This window comes from Meriones unguiculatus, chromosome 5 (genome assembly GCF_030254825.1).
Source record: "Meriones unguiculatus strain TT.TT164.6M chromosome 5, Bangor_MerUng_6.1, whole genome shotgun sequence".
NCBI lineage: Eukaryota > Metazoa > Chordata > Mammalia > Rodentia > Muridae > Meriones > Meriones unguiculatus.
The window spans coordinates 133,665,952-133,681,437 of NC_083353.1; positions in this window are offsets into that span (position 1 = coordinate 133,665,952).

Here is a 15,486-nt window from a genome sequence, read left to right on the forward strand (position 1 = left end):
TGGCTAACAGCCACTTATCAAGGACAGCATAATTCTGCTGGGCAGGCAGAATGATTTAGGTTAGCAGTTGGCCCAAAGTGCAGTTCTGGGCTGGACTGGTTCTTGTCCAGATGACCAGGATCTGCGGGTTTTGTCTCTGTACGGTATTGTGGAGATGTGACAGCCAGCCCTAACCTGATGGCACTGTGTTTTGCCTGCTCTATCCCAGTCATTGGAGTGCTCAGACCTGATAATAGTTTACACAGCTCCCCGAGATGACTAAAGAAACTTAACATGAGCCAGACATCCATCCCACTAAGGGCTTTTGACCTTTTGGTCTGGAATGACTGGACTCTAGTGCAGGTTGAGATAAGAATAGGGTAATGGGGCTGTGAGGTAACAGCTGCCTTTGCTTCTGTAAGACTTCCTATTGATGTGGGAGAGGGGTGAAATGGCCTTTGTATTACTGTGCAGCAGGACGGTAAGGAACGACTGAGGGAGGCAGAATTTTCCTGCCCAGCTGTGGGTTCCATAGTAGCTGTAGCACACACCTTTCTCATGTCCACCTTTAAACTTAGCCAGCATAACCCGCTCTCTGCTCGGCATGCTGTTCAGCTCCAAGGCTGCTGTCCTTCGAACAGTAAGAACAAATTCATTTAATCTAAACTTCAATTGTGTCTAAGTTTAGTTGCTCAAAGTGTAACTTGGGAGTGGGAACCTTGAGGCAGTTAACAGATAAAAGTATACGTAAGAATGCAAAGTGTTAGCACAAACCACAGAGGCTATGGATTTCTCTTCCAGCCAAGCTTCCTTGAGCAACACTTAGGAGCCCAGTAAAGTTTCTTCCCTTTATCTCTGGTGCTTGGAACAACTTCTTGCTGGGATAAATTAATCTGCCATGTCAGGAACAGATATTGGGTCTGAAGTCCAGGAAAATCGGCTGAGGTGCCTATTTAACACAGCAAGGCAGACATGGCCACTGGGCTGTCCCAGCATCCCTCAGCCTGGGTATGTTCCAGGTATGGCTGGCATACAGTCCAGCCATTTTGGTTACCTGGCCTCTCCTCTTTTTTCTACCCTTTACTCTCCCGTTCTCTCTTCTTGTCACATGGCCCAGCTTAGTCTGGTCATACTCACTCTGCACTCTCCCAGATGCCCCTTTTATCTGCAACAAACCTTCTCTTCCACCACATTCAGGAATGGCCATGCTCACTTATCTATCTATCTATCTATCTATCTATCTATCTATCTATCTATCTATCTTTTCATTCATCTGTTTGCTGGCATAAATGGGAGTGGAATAAATGAACTCCCTTTTGGAAGTGCAGTCTCTAAACCAAGCTGCTGATCTGACTTTCCTAAGGTATACCTGGATCATTTGTTTCCACTGGCTCCTGCCACCCACCAAATTTGGTTCTAGAGTCTGCCTCTTTGGCCTTTTTCCCTCCACATTATCTAACCATCCATCTCTACTTGCCACCCACTTTGGGGTACCCAGCATGTGAGCATCTCCCTACATCCTTCAGGGCCCCTTTAGGGGTGAGACTACTTACTGAGACACTTGCTCCTCTCTCTCATTGGAACCCTCCATGTTGCAAAACCTTCTCTGAATGCACCCCTTCAGCTGCTTTCTCCTCCACCTGCTCTAACCACCTGGCTCTCCCTTCTGCTGAGAGCGCCATTGTGGAGTTCCCTGCTCTGTCTGCTTTTACTATGAAAACCACAGTGGTGTGCCAAGAAAGTGCCCTTCGTCCTGCTGGACACCCACCTACCATGTGGAGATGGACAGCGTGCCTCTGAGATTTGGGTAGTTCTATCCAACAAGGCTCTCCTACTGCTTAGGTATGCCCCGACCCGAGGGGCTTCAACGGGGTTCCTAAGGTGGAGAGATTGGAAGGAATGCGGGAGAAGGGACAAGAGACTCAGGAATGAAAGCCAAGTCTGTTCATCTGATCAAGGCTTCCATTTATTAGAAATTTTTACCCAACTTATATAGGGAGAAGGCAGGAAAGGGGGAAGGTTAATCTACTGCTGCAGGAAATAGGAAGAGTGCTTTCATGGGTTAACTATTGTACATGTAAGATACCATAAGGATGTTCTCTTAAGATATCTTATGGATGCTCTAACAAACAGATGTCCTTACAATCTATCACCCATGATTTAGGGTCTTAGATAACTCTTGCACTAAATAGTTTTAGGTCTCCACTAAATGACCTTTGCTCTCTACTTGGCTTTGGTTTCAGTAAATACCTTTGTCTCCACTAGATAGCTTTGACTTTGGCTTCTGTAGATAGCTTTGGCTCCTGGCACTTAGGGATGGCCTGGATTGAAATTACTGTTACCATGACACTTACCTCTCGGCTCCCATATGGCCCCTCTCAGCTCCTTCCTGGAATTTCTTCACCTTCCCATAGGTGCTGCCCACTGAGTTCCACGGCTTCTCTGCATGCTCCTGGTCTGTAACCCTTTCCTTGTCCCCTTTCACTCAGAGCTACCTGCTCTCTCTCCTTGTGCCCTTCTGGTCCCTGTACTGTAACACCCAGTTCACAAGCCCCCAAAAGATCTACAGGAATCTGCTCCAGCCAGCGGAGCTTGTTATTCCGTGGGATAGAAGAGAATCAGAACCTGTAAAAAGATGAGCTGAGAGAAAAGAACGAGTCCAAGCAAACAGGTGCTTGTCAAGGACTAACTTTACTGAGCAGAATCAGCTTTTATAAAGGGTTCAGGATGAGGAAGTAGGGTGGGTGAAAAATTACAAATTCTTCTCAGCCAGGGGCCTGAAACATCTTGTGATAAGCCATGGTTCTGTGAGCACATCTCTGCTGTTACCAAGCAGTATGTTTACCGCAGGTAAGGAAACGGGCAAGTTGAGGCAGGTTGATGAGTTTCCATAGGTGGTCTCTGACATCTCCAAGCAGTATGTTTACTGCAGGTAAGGGAACGGGCAAGTTGAGGCAAGTTGGTGAGCTCCTACAGGTGGTCTCTGAAGTTGGCGAGTTCCCTCAGGTGATCCCTGACAGGAATCAACTCCGTTGCAAAACACATGAGGGTCTTTTTATTGTAAATTACAAGCTGCAGCTTGGGCCCACAACACCCACCGCTTCGGCGGTGGGAGCTGAGTGCCCCGCACCCAGGTTAGTTGGGTGATATATAAATTCTGGTCCCTCCCAGCATGCTCAAGGCAGGGGCAATTCCTGCCTGGCAAGCATCTATTGGTCAAAATGCTACATTTTGAATTGATTGGCTATAGGAAGGTCCCCAGACCATAATGACCTGGTGTCCCTCCCTAGGTGGATGGGCCAGTTTCCTAACAACTGTATCTCTAGTGGGTGGGGAAAGAATGCAGTAAGGCAGTCCTTCCCCTCAGGGCATTACTAGACTTCTCCATCCACATAGTTTCAGGCCTTAATTAATAATAGCTGCTAATTTTTAATCTTTTTGGTCTCTCAGTACCATGTGTTTCCTTGCTTCCCACTATGACTCTGCTAAGTCCTTAAGTCCTTCTGGGCCTCTGTGACCTGTTCTTCCTGGGAGTCCTGCAACTCCTCTACAGCCACGTGGCTTCAATGGTATCGGAACTCTTTCAGGGGGAGTTCCTGAGTGTTCCTGCTGGTCTCTGTTAGTTGCTTCCTTTTATCTGCAAAGAAAGTTCTCCTCCACCACACCAGGAACAGTTGTATTCTTTTTTATTTCCTTTTTTCATTTGGTAGCCACTGGCCTGCCTGAAAGAAGATATTCTAAAGAGACAGTGTGTCTCTCCATCTATCAGACTACTGAAACAATGGGCCCAAAAGACATGGGAATTTCCAAGGATTCCTGTGCTTCGAAAAGAAAAGTTCCCAGCCAGAGAGGGAGCTTATCTCCTAAAAGAGATTCCACACAGTTCTAATAATTTGACAGACAACTTTACTGGATGGGACCAGAACACAGATAATGATGATCAAATGGTAGCTGTTTAGATGTTCATATCACTAGCCTTCTAAACTTTGACCTTGCTTCTAGTCCCTGAAGAAGGATTCTGAGGGATGTGTCTGTCTCTTTTCTTCCTCCTTCTCCTGGGACAGGGTTCCTCTGTGCAGCCTGGGCTATCCTGGACTGGCTTTGTAGATGAGGCTGGCCTTGAACTCACAGAGATCTGCCTGCCTCAACTGCCTGAGTGCTAGGATTAAGGGCATGTGCCACCACGCCCGACTCTCTGTCTCTCTTCTTAATGCAGCCACACTGAATAAATTTCCCTTCTCTGCTTTCTACTTTCTGTTTTGTCTTTTCAAGACAGGGTTTTCCTGTGTAGCCCTGGCTGTCGAATGAACTCCCTCTGTAGACCAGGCTGCCCTCAAACTCACCTGCTGCTGCCTCCTGAGTGATGGGACTAAGGGCATCTGCTGCTGCTTTCTACTTGTAATTTGGCTTCCCACTTCCCCCTGGCCCCTTGAGACATGGTTTCTCTGTGTAGCCTTGGCTGTCCTGGAATCGCTTTCTAGACCAGCTGACCAGACTCACAGAGATCTGCCTGCTTCTGCCTTTTGACTGCTGGGATTACAGGCGGGCGCCACCATTACCAGCTCTAATTTGGCTTTTTAATTGGCTTATTGAATATGGGTACCTTGACTTGACTTGGAGAACAAGTTATAACTCCACCCCTGTTATAATTTATTAAAAAGCATGAGGCTGGTGACAACCAATATTCTCTGCAAGAAGTTTATTAGGAGGGAGGGGGAGCAGGACATGGAGAGAGAAAAGGGAAGGGGCGCAGAGAGAGAGAGAAAGAGAGTGTAAGAGAGAAACCATGTGTCGGGGTTAGCACTTTAAGGGGCAAGGTACCCACGCCTTCCAGGTGTGGCCACCTGGCTGGTGACACATGATGACATCATAAGTTGCTGGGTAACCCAGGAGCAGGTTGTGTTCCAAAATACTAACACCCCCCATCCCACCCCCAGTTAGATACCAATAGGCTTGGTAGAGAAATAATTGAGACCAGGAACAAGAAGCATGCACAATCTGACATTCAGCAAGGGCAAGCTTGTCTCTTGCTGAATGTCAATTGGCTGACTAACGTAACTAACAAGCCCATCTTTAGACCTCAGGAATGTTAGGTATTTTCCTGTGCCGAGAAGGTTCTACTACGAGGTTGGTGGGCTACATTCCTAACACAACTAACATTGAACATGACCTCAGGAAAATTAGGCATTTTCCTGAGCTATCAACGTTCCACTGTAGTCGGTGGGCTGCCCGGCACAGCTGCCCCACCCTGAGATAAGATACCTTCCCATCCTTGTGGTTATCTCTAGGCTGATTCCTGGGTGGAAGATTTTTTAGTCTTGTTCCGGGAATTGATGCCCTATGGCCTAGTTTTTCTTTTAAAGTCAGGCCTGGTCTTAAAAGGAGACAAAATTGAGTTTATGTCGCCTTCTCATATTCATCCCCAAGCTGAATAAAGCAGATACACGAGCCTGCTCTTACTGTGCCTTGCTGCTGTAATGGGCAGAAGTGTGCACTGACTTTAGGCTGTGGAGTCTGTCCTTTTAGGATGAATCAAGCCACACTCTCTCCTAGAGCAGCGGTCTCAGGAGGGAAGAGCCTGAGACACACCTGCCCTGAAGCCTAGACTGACCGAGAGTGAGAAAAAAGATAAACTTTCTCCTTATTCCTGAAGTCCTTGACTAAGTTAAAGTCAATCTCCCAATCTCCTTACCTCAAAGGCATGTCTGAGATCACGTATTGTATCGTATATTAGCGAGCCCCTCACCCACGCTGGAAAGTGTCATTCCTTGGGCTATTCCATTGCTCACACATCTTCTGCTGGGGCATGGCACACACACAATACCAAATGACTTCCCTTCTCTGAATTAAAAACCTCCCATTTCTTCTGAGGGTCTCTCTCTGAAAATTCGATCAATGCCTTCCTCCTGCGTTGTATTTTCAAAATTAAATCTTAAAATTTTGTTTTAGATTTTTCTTTTATTTAAATTATGTGTATATATGTGTGCCTGGACTTCCAGAGGTGTTAGATCTCCTGGAGCTAAGAGTATAGGCAGTCATGAGTCACCCAACTTGGGTGCTAACCAGACTCAGGGCCTCTGTAAAAATGTGTCATGCTAGGTGGTGGTGGCACACACCTTTAAAGCCAGTGAGGGACCACCTGGGAATGAGACAAACAACTATAAAAGAAAAACAGCTGTGACCTATTCCCATCCTTGAATTGAAACCAGAGGCAGATAGCTCTCGAAGAGCAGGGTAAACTGCTCCGAGATAGTTTCTAAAAAATAAGGGCAGGGTGAACTGTTCTGAGAAAATCCACAAACCACAAAAACTACAAACAACCACCTGTAAACTATCTTCATGCTATTCTTGCTGACCAATCAATGTATAGAGCAAAAGTGGCCAGACTTTTAAGTATAAAAACCCTGTGCTTTGCATGCTCGGGGTCGTCTCCTGCCTTTGAAGGGGCGGGCGACTCTATCGCTTTTGCACAGAGTTGCAGTTTGTGAGAGTTCCTGGGAAGGGTGCGATCCTGAGCTCCTGAGCTGTGAGACCCCAGGTCTTACACCAGCAGAGGCAGAGGCAAGTGGATCTCTGAGAGTTTGTCTACAGAGCAAGTTCTGGGACAGCCAGGGCTATTCAGAGAAACTTTGTCTCACAAAAACAGAACATAAAATAAAAGAACGTTGTGCCTTAGCCACAGAGCCATCTTTCCATCACCTCTTTCTTAAAACTTACATTTGATTTATTTTGTGTGGAGGAGATCAGATTTAGTTCATCAACACTGGCAGCCAGAATCTTACCTACTGAGCCATCTCACTGGCCTGTCCAGCCACTCTTTATTAAATATTTTTAAGTCAATTGTGGTCTGAAAAATATTTTTGCTTACGTGCCTCTGGCCACTGTTTCCAATCTGACAAGGGATTTATGAGGGTGCTGGGCAGGTAACATCTGAAGAAGAAATGTAGGTAAGACAAAAAATGCGGGTTCACATTTTTAAGAAAGTGAGTTTGCATAAGTCACATGAAGAGATTAACTCACCAGGTGTGCTGGTGCAAAACTTTAATCCTAGCGCTTGGGAGTCAGAGACAGGTGCACCTCTATGAGTTTCAGGCTGGCCAGAGCTACACAGTGAGACTGTCTCAAAAAGAGAGGGAGGCAGGAGGCAGGTCTAAGTAGGTTAGGACAATGGGTTCTTTCCTCTCCCTGGTTCTTTTTCTAGCTTTTTATCCTGCCTCAGACACTCTTCTCCCATGACTGTTGTGCTTTGACTTTCCAGGATGGGCACCTGGATTGTGCCCATCACAATTCAGATCACCCTAAATTGTGTAGGATCAGAAAATAAGGCAAAAATTTGAATTCAAAATGACAGAATAGCTTTATGTCAGCTTGACAAAAGTTAAAGTTATTTGATAGGAGGAAACTTCAACTGAGAAAATGCCTCCATAAATTCTGGCTGTACAGCATTTTCCTAATTAGTGATTAATGGGGGAAGAGTCTAGCCCATTATTGGCAGGACCATTCCCGAGCTGGAGGTCCTGGGTTCTTTAAGAAAGTAGGCTGTGTTAGCCTACTGGAAGCCTGCTTCTACATTGCCTAGGAACCTATGATGTCATCAGGTGTTGTCCACCAGGTGTGTGGCAGGCACAGTTCAGCTATAAAAGGACCAACCTGCTACTTTGCCTCTCTCTTAGTCTCCTCTCTTGCTCTCTCTGCCTCAATTTCTTTTGTGCCCCTCCCCACTGTTGTGCTCAGTTCACATGACCCTAAAGACCACCAGGAATTGACTCCAATGCAAGCACACGAGGGTTCATTGAATACAAGCTCAAGCTCAGGCAGCAAAACTCCTTGACACAGCAGGAGAGGAATGCAGCCCTCAGCTCTAGGGGAACAGGGTTTTTAAAGGGAAAAACCAAAAGCGGGCAATTTTCAAGCCTTGATCTATTTTAGGCACCAAGGCCATAACCGTAACAGTCCTCGCCCGGCCATCTGCTCATGAGCAATGTCTGGGATGTCCTGTTACATGCTGATTATGCTGCAGTCAGGGAAGAGGAAAGTGATTAGGACATCTCATGAATTTTCTTAGAAGCAGAGATAGGGGCTATCTGGGTGGGAGACTGCTGGCCATCTGGTTTGGTTGCCAAGCAACGGCATTTCTCAAGTATGGAAAATAACATGGTCTGGTTACTTTTTTTTTAACAGCAGGTCAGGTGGGTCTGTCTTAACTTGTCCGTTCCTTTGTCTAAACTTATATCAGGGACCTCAGCCATGCTGCCCTAAAATTCTAATTTTTAAACTTTGGAACTCTCACCACCACCATGTCTCTCCTTTTCCTGTCTCTCTACCTCCATCCAATAAATCTCTTTCAAATAACATCTGTTGTGTGTGCACATCATTTTAAAATAAATACTAATAGGCTGAGCAAGCCGTGATGAGCAAGCTAGTGAGCAACACCTCTGTATCAACTCCTTGCCTTCTGGTTCTGACAGACCAAAGAATTAACAATTATGTTTGGGGTGCTGAGCCAAAAAGTTTAAAACATATCAGGCCAGTTGACCTTGCTGCTTCTAGGCAAATCCAGCCAAATGCAGGGAAGACTGGCCTTGCTGCTCATTAGAGGTACTGCTGCCAGGAAGCCCACCCAGATGGCCCCTAGCTCATTCCAGCTCATACCTTTGCTCCTGAAAATAGCAAGACTACCCAAGGCCAGCACAGGATAGGACGGAAGCCCAAGGCCAGCTGTTTCCCCTCACCCTCTCCCCTTTCCCTGGCAAAAGAGAACAAAGACAGCTGGAACTGTCCATGGTCCTGAAACTTTCCCGTAGCAAATAGTTTATGAAATGTAGCAGCCCCTTTTTCTGTATTAACCAATAGAAGCTTGCCAGGCTGGAATCCCCTGCTTTGGGTGTTCTCGGACCTAGAAATCACCCACAATCTGGAGGTTGAGGCTCTCTGTTAAATACCAATGCCTTGGTACCTGTGAGAGTCCAGCTTGAGCTGCTAATAAAGCTTCTCATGTGTTTTTCAGTGGACTCGACTCCCTGGTGGTCTTTTGGGGGTCTCACGAATTGAGCATAACAGTTCCAGCCTTGTCTGTGTTCCTGTCTTGACCTCCTTAGTCTGTGATAGACTGAATCTGGAAGGATAAGCCAAAGAAACCCTTTCCTTGGTTTTGGGTTATGGGGTTTCATTGCAGCAGGAGAAACCCTAACTAAGACATCTAGTAAATGCATGAAAACCTAATCAAACATTGCTAGTTGAAGGGCATAAAAAATACACTTTAAATATGCCAGTGTGGTCCATTTGTTACTTCAGAATGAATATGTATGAATTTTGTAGAGTACTAGCTTCTGCCTAGCAGAATTCCTATTCTGCTAGGAATATTATAAGACAGCATCTAAAAACTACAGAACAGACTCTCCACTCTGCTATAACGTCTGTCTAATATTCTCACCAATGTATGTGGGAAATGCTTTATTTTAGGGCAGTTCTGCTCTGTGACTATGAACACTCATGTAATCACATTCATGGTGGAATGTATCACCAAGAGTAACCCGTCCCGTGGTCCTTCACATTTTGCTCAGAATAAGCAAGTTCTTATTCTATCTGTAGTGTCAGTGATATTTTGCATATAACAGGTAAAGAAATAAATCTTTTTCACATTTATTTGTGTTGTCTGTATCATGTGTGTGTGTGTGTGTGTGTGTGTGTTCCGGTGGCAGGGGAAGGCGTGCTGGTGTACAAGTACAGGTCAAAAGACAACTCGAAGGAGGAAGCTCTTTCCTTTATTGTGCAAGTTCTGGGGACTGAGCTCCTTAGCTGGCAGCACCTTTACGTGCTGAGTCATGTCACCAGTCTCGGGGAATTCTTTTTTTTTTTTTTCAATGCAGTTTATTCAGGAACATTGAACAATCCTCGGACCCCGGGGAAAGCCAGCCCACGGCTTAAATAGCCTCTGGGTAGCCAACCCAGGCGTGCCACGTGGGCAATGCAGATAGGTCCACACACATGGAAGCAAGCCAGATCCTCAGCCTTAGCCAAATGTGGAGTTGTTTGTGACAGAGAGCACTCACCATCGGGAAGGTGGAAGGCAGAAACCGGCTCCATCTTTAAGGCATTCCGCAGCTCTCTACAGTTCCCCCTTTTTGTTTTAGACGCATCAGGCAAGGGTAGAGGTCTGATCTCTGATATTAGAAATAAATTGGGACTTTGTACAGATGTTCATTTAGGTGTCATCCACCCAAAGAGCATCAGACCCGTCCGATACCTTTTTCTCAGAGGCGGGACCTGGGGCATCAACCCACATGCAATCAGACTTGCTCTTCTCTGAGTCCAAAGCGGCTGACCCTGAGTGCAGTGCTTAGCTTCGCATCCTGAGCGTAACATTTTGGCTTTTTATGGTAGCCAACCATGCTTGGGGAGACTGTCCTGCTTCAATGGCTGTAAAGGCCTGAATGGTCATGGCTGCATTACGCTGTTGTGAGACTCTAATCTTGCATATATACCACAGGCAAACCAAGGTGACCAACACCAGAAGGCCTGCTAACGCTCCCATGCCTGCCCATTCCTTCAGATGATTCATGGCTGCAGCAATCCATGATGATAATCCTGTGGCTAGTCCTGCGTCCACTCTGGTAGAATTTACCATGACAATGGCCACTCTCAGCTGCTCCATCGTAGTGGGGAATTCTAATTATAAAAACAGTGATAGCTGAGGATGCAGTTCACCAGAACATACTTACACACATGAAGCCCTGAGCTATAGTGTTGGGAACAAGCAAACTTGCTCTAAGTACTGCCATTTTGTTTTCATACTCCGTTTTAATCACAGGGTTAAACTAAGTTCAAGTTTCCCAGGCCCTTGGGGAACTAGGGACTTCCTAGTAGCTGGCTAGCTTCCATTGTTCATCAGTTGTTCCCCAAAACATGACTGTTCCTAACCACAAAAGAACAAATGGATTTGATTGGTTAAACTGTAAAAACCTACATTGTGTATTGGTTGGGACAGATCAACCACATAAGAAAATACCCTACGCCTGAATCCTCATTGGTGGAAAAATGTAACTGTAACTTGGCAAGTATGTTTGTGGTTTTTAACTTTAAAAGCTCTGTAACATTCTGGCTCAGGGTCCAAGTTCAGCTCCCATGTGTGTTCAGCAGCCCTATCAATCAGTAACGACTTAATTATAATAAATTGTTGTCATCTCCATTTACCTGGTGTTTGAGTGGTGTTGTATCTAAGCAGGCCCCATAACACTATCTCCAGAATTATAGAAAACTAAGACAAAACAAACATAAAATTATATACTGTTAGGGTCCCAGAATCACTGAAGGAAGACCACAGACTCAGGTAGTATGCAAAAGCAAAGAGCATTTATTCTGCAGAATTCCAGCATGCAGGGATCACCATTAAGGCAAAATGGTGACCCAGAAGTGAGTTTCTAGGCTCTAATTATAGACAGTTAGGGGCTTTGTGTGGTAACTCTTAAACTAAATGGTCAGGAATAACACAGGGATATGAGGGGATTCAGGATTGGCGAATTGTTAAGGGATTTTCCCTAGTTCCAGGGGACTTTATTGACTTACTGAGGTTTGGCTTTTACTCATGTGTTGACCTTTAACTTGATTGGTTAGGGCCAGCTGTGCTTTACTTTGGGAACAGCAAGGCCGTGTATTCATAAACATGGCTTTTGGTCAACTTGACCTGTAAGCTGATTGGTTGTCCTCAGGTTGTGGCTTTTTCAGAAATTCTTTTTTGGAACTCTGAGGAACAGATACACTCAGGCCTAGTCAAACAAAGTGGAGAAAAGAAGCCCGTCAAGGTGTCAGATTAGCCAAACATGTAGACACTAAGTCTGTCCCAGCTTATTTAAATATCAGCCAGGCCCAATCAGAATAAAGCAGTGCCATCTGCGATGGTATGCCAGTAGACTCCAGACCCCTCAGCTATGTGACCTCGACTGGGATTGGCTAGTGTCCATGGAGGCTACATGACCTCCATCAGTGCCGGAGCCTGCAGCCTGCTGGCAGAGCTAAACAGTTCCTGCGTGGGGAGTGCAGATTGAAAGAAAATTTAAAAAATAACACACTAAACACGGAATCAGTTTGAGACGCTGCCAGTAGAAACTGTAGGGCCTGGTTTAGTCCACAATTCCTTTTTATAGTTAGAACAATACAATGGATACAATGGATACAATGAAGGGGTTCATGGAGAAGTAAAATTTGTTTACCTCGACCATATAACTGTGTGATCCTCACACAAACAAAAGAAAGTGAACTTGGCAAAACATCCTGCCTATCCCTGTCTCCAGGTGAAGGCCAGGGGTGGAAACACGTTTTTTTTTCTTGTCGCTGAGAGCTCAATAACAAAGCAGCCTGACAAACAGGTAGCTCTCCACAGATTGGAATTGGCTGGCTCCTTGGAATTAAGTCCTCTCAATACTACTTATCAATAAATCAGACTTGTGTTCCATTAAATAGCATAGACATATGATAATTATGCTGAATGAAAGAAATAACAAAGAATCCATGAGCTGGACAGATGGCTCAGGTGTTTGTTTTAGAGGAATGGGTTCAGTTCCTACAACCCACAGAACTGCTCACAATTGTGATCTTTTGGCTTTTAAGAATACACATGCAGGGGCTGGGGAGATGGCTCAGAGGTTAAGAGCACTGGCTACTCCTCCAGAGGTCCTGAGTTCAATTCCCAGCAACCACTTGGTGGCTCACAACCATCTAGAATGAGATCTGGTGCCCTCTGCTGGTGTGTAGGTGTACATGCAGATAGACTATTGTATACATAATAAAGAAATAAACCTTAAAAAAAAAGAAAAATCTGTTAAAAAAAAGAATACGCATGCATGTGGTACACAGATGTACTGATAACACACATATATACTAAAATATTTTAAAAAGAAGTTCATAATAGATAATTGCATTTTTATAAAAATTGAAACACTAGGACTAGGAATGTAGCTCAGTCAGTTGAGTGCTTGCCTGGCGAGCATAGAAACTAAATCCCCAGCACTCTATAAAGTTGGGTGTGGCGATACACAACCTGTATCCCAGTTTTCAGAAACTGGAGGCAGGAATATCAGAAGCACAAGCTTATCCTTGGCTACATTGCAAGTTTGAGGCCAGCCAGGGCTACATGAAACCATCTTTTAAAAAAACTTCGTTCCCCAGTTGGTGGTGAGTTCAGAGGTTTTGGAATCTTTAGGAGATGGGGCCTTGCTGGAGAAATAATGTCACTGAGGTAGATTTTATAAATTATATCCTAGCCCCACAGTTCTCTTTGCTCTCTCCTTGCTATTGAAGATGTGACCAGCTTCCTGCTCTGGCCATCTTCTGTCATGCTTTCCTTGCCATTCTGGACTCTCCCTTAGGAACCATAAGCCAGAAAATAAAATAATAATAATTTTTAAAACCCCACCACTTTATTCTATAAGTTGTTTTTGACTACTGTATTTTGTTACAAGCAACAGGGAAGTAATTAGTTTGGTATTCTTGGCTAACCTAAATATAAATCTCTTACTTTCACTTAATAGAATTTGTAGAATGTCTAAATTGTGTCAACAGGTAGATAAGTTTTAAGAAGGTCAGCCTCATAAAGGCTGGTAGGAGAGAAATGCAATGGCAGTGCTAAATTTGTTTCTACTGGCTGTACTCAGGGGAGGCTAAGGAAATATCGGGGTCTGTGTGCTGGGGATGGCTGAGTTCTCAAGGATGAGAAGTGACTTTGGGGGTTAGTTTTTATTTTTAATGGTGGTAGGGATGGAACTCAGGTTCTTACTCATGCCAGGCAAGTTCTTTACCACTAAGAGATACTCCCCAGCCCCAGCTTTCAGTCTGTTGCATAGGGGGATGGGTGGGTAGGTGTGTTTGAGATAGGGCCTTGCTATATAGCCCTGACCAGCATGATAATCACTACATAGATCAGGCGGCTAGCCTCAGACTCCAGCACTCTTTCTATCTTTCTCTTACACACACACACACACACACACACACACACACACACATACACACACGGGTGCTAGGATTTCAGTTATGTAGGGGGAGGGAGAAAAGGGAGAGGGAGAAGATAGGTGCATCCAGGTCTTGCTGGTTAGCCAGTCTAAAGAAACAGGGAGCTCTAAGTTCACAGAAAAAGCCTGTCTGAAACCATAAGCTGGAGAAGGAATTAAGGAAGTCATCTGAGTAAGACAGCCTCTGGCCTCAATGCTCCTTGATGAGTGAACCAGTTCACACAAACATATATAATACACACACAAGCCACTCACAAATAATTAATTTAGGCCATAAAAGCATATTGGTTACTATAGAAGAAATCTAAGGATACTCTGGATTTTCGGGGTGTGGGACCTATTATCAGGAATGAGTACACCATTGATCTGAGTCTAATGATAAGGCATTTGGGGCTATTACTTGGTATAATAGTGTTATTTTCCCTGGTGGCTCATAGAGATGCTATTGTGGACAGCTGGCTAGAAAACCATTAAAAGGAGGCAGAAGGCATCCGTCCATCTATCTGTATCTATCTATCTATCTATCTATCTATCTATCTATCTATCTTCTATCTATTTATTTAAGACAAGGTTTCTCTGTGTATGTGGCCTTGGCTGTCCTGGAACTGGCTCTGTAGACCAGGCTTGTGGGAAGCTGCTTCTGACATGACTATTCTGGCTTAACTCTAGCTCAGTCATTTTAGAGGCCATCACCATTTTCTTTACTAACCAAGCTTATAGTTCCTATTCCTTTGCCAGCTAGGACTTTCCCATAAATTAGATGATAGGCTGTTGCCATGGGAAACTTTAGGAGTTTGTTACTTGGAATTCTGCTTTCTGGCCTTGGTAGATATGGGGTCTAATCTAGAGTTCCAGGACTGTCCTTGGCGGTCCTTGGGAGAGGGGTGTTCTGTTCCTGAGAATTATTTAGCAAGTTCCATGCAAGCCTGCGAGCCCAATAGTAATTTTTGTGTAGCCTTGAGTGAATTCTTGGATACCTTGCCAGTTGACGCAAATACCGATATTGGGAGAAGATTCATTTGTGATTCTTTGCTATATAAGTGTATGCTTTGCCTTCATTAAATGAGACTTGATCAGATTCCTGTCTTGTCTCCATTCTTCGCATCCCTTCTCCCACCCTATTCTCTCCCCCTCTCTTAGGGTCTCATTTGGACGGGTCACAGGCTGACTTCAAACTCACAGAGATCCACCTGCTTTTGCCTCGTGAGTGCTGGGGTCTGAGGCAAATGTCACCACATTTAGCACTTAAAAAAACCTTCATTTTTATTTTTAATATTGTCGTCTGTGGGTGTCTGTGTACATGAGTGCAGGTGCCCAAGGAGACATGGGATGGAGCTGGAATCCCAGGCAGTTGTGAAGCACCCTGAATGGGTCAGGAAAGAAGTCAGATTCTCTGCAAGCGCTACACATGTTCAACCACTGGGCCGATTCTCTGTTCCCTAAACACAGATTTCTAATTACATTTATTTATTGTGGTGCTGGTGTCCTGGGGGTGAAAGCCAGA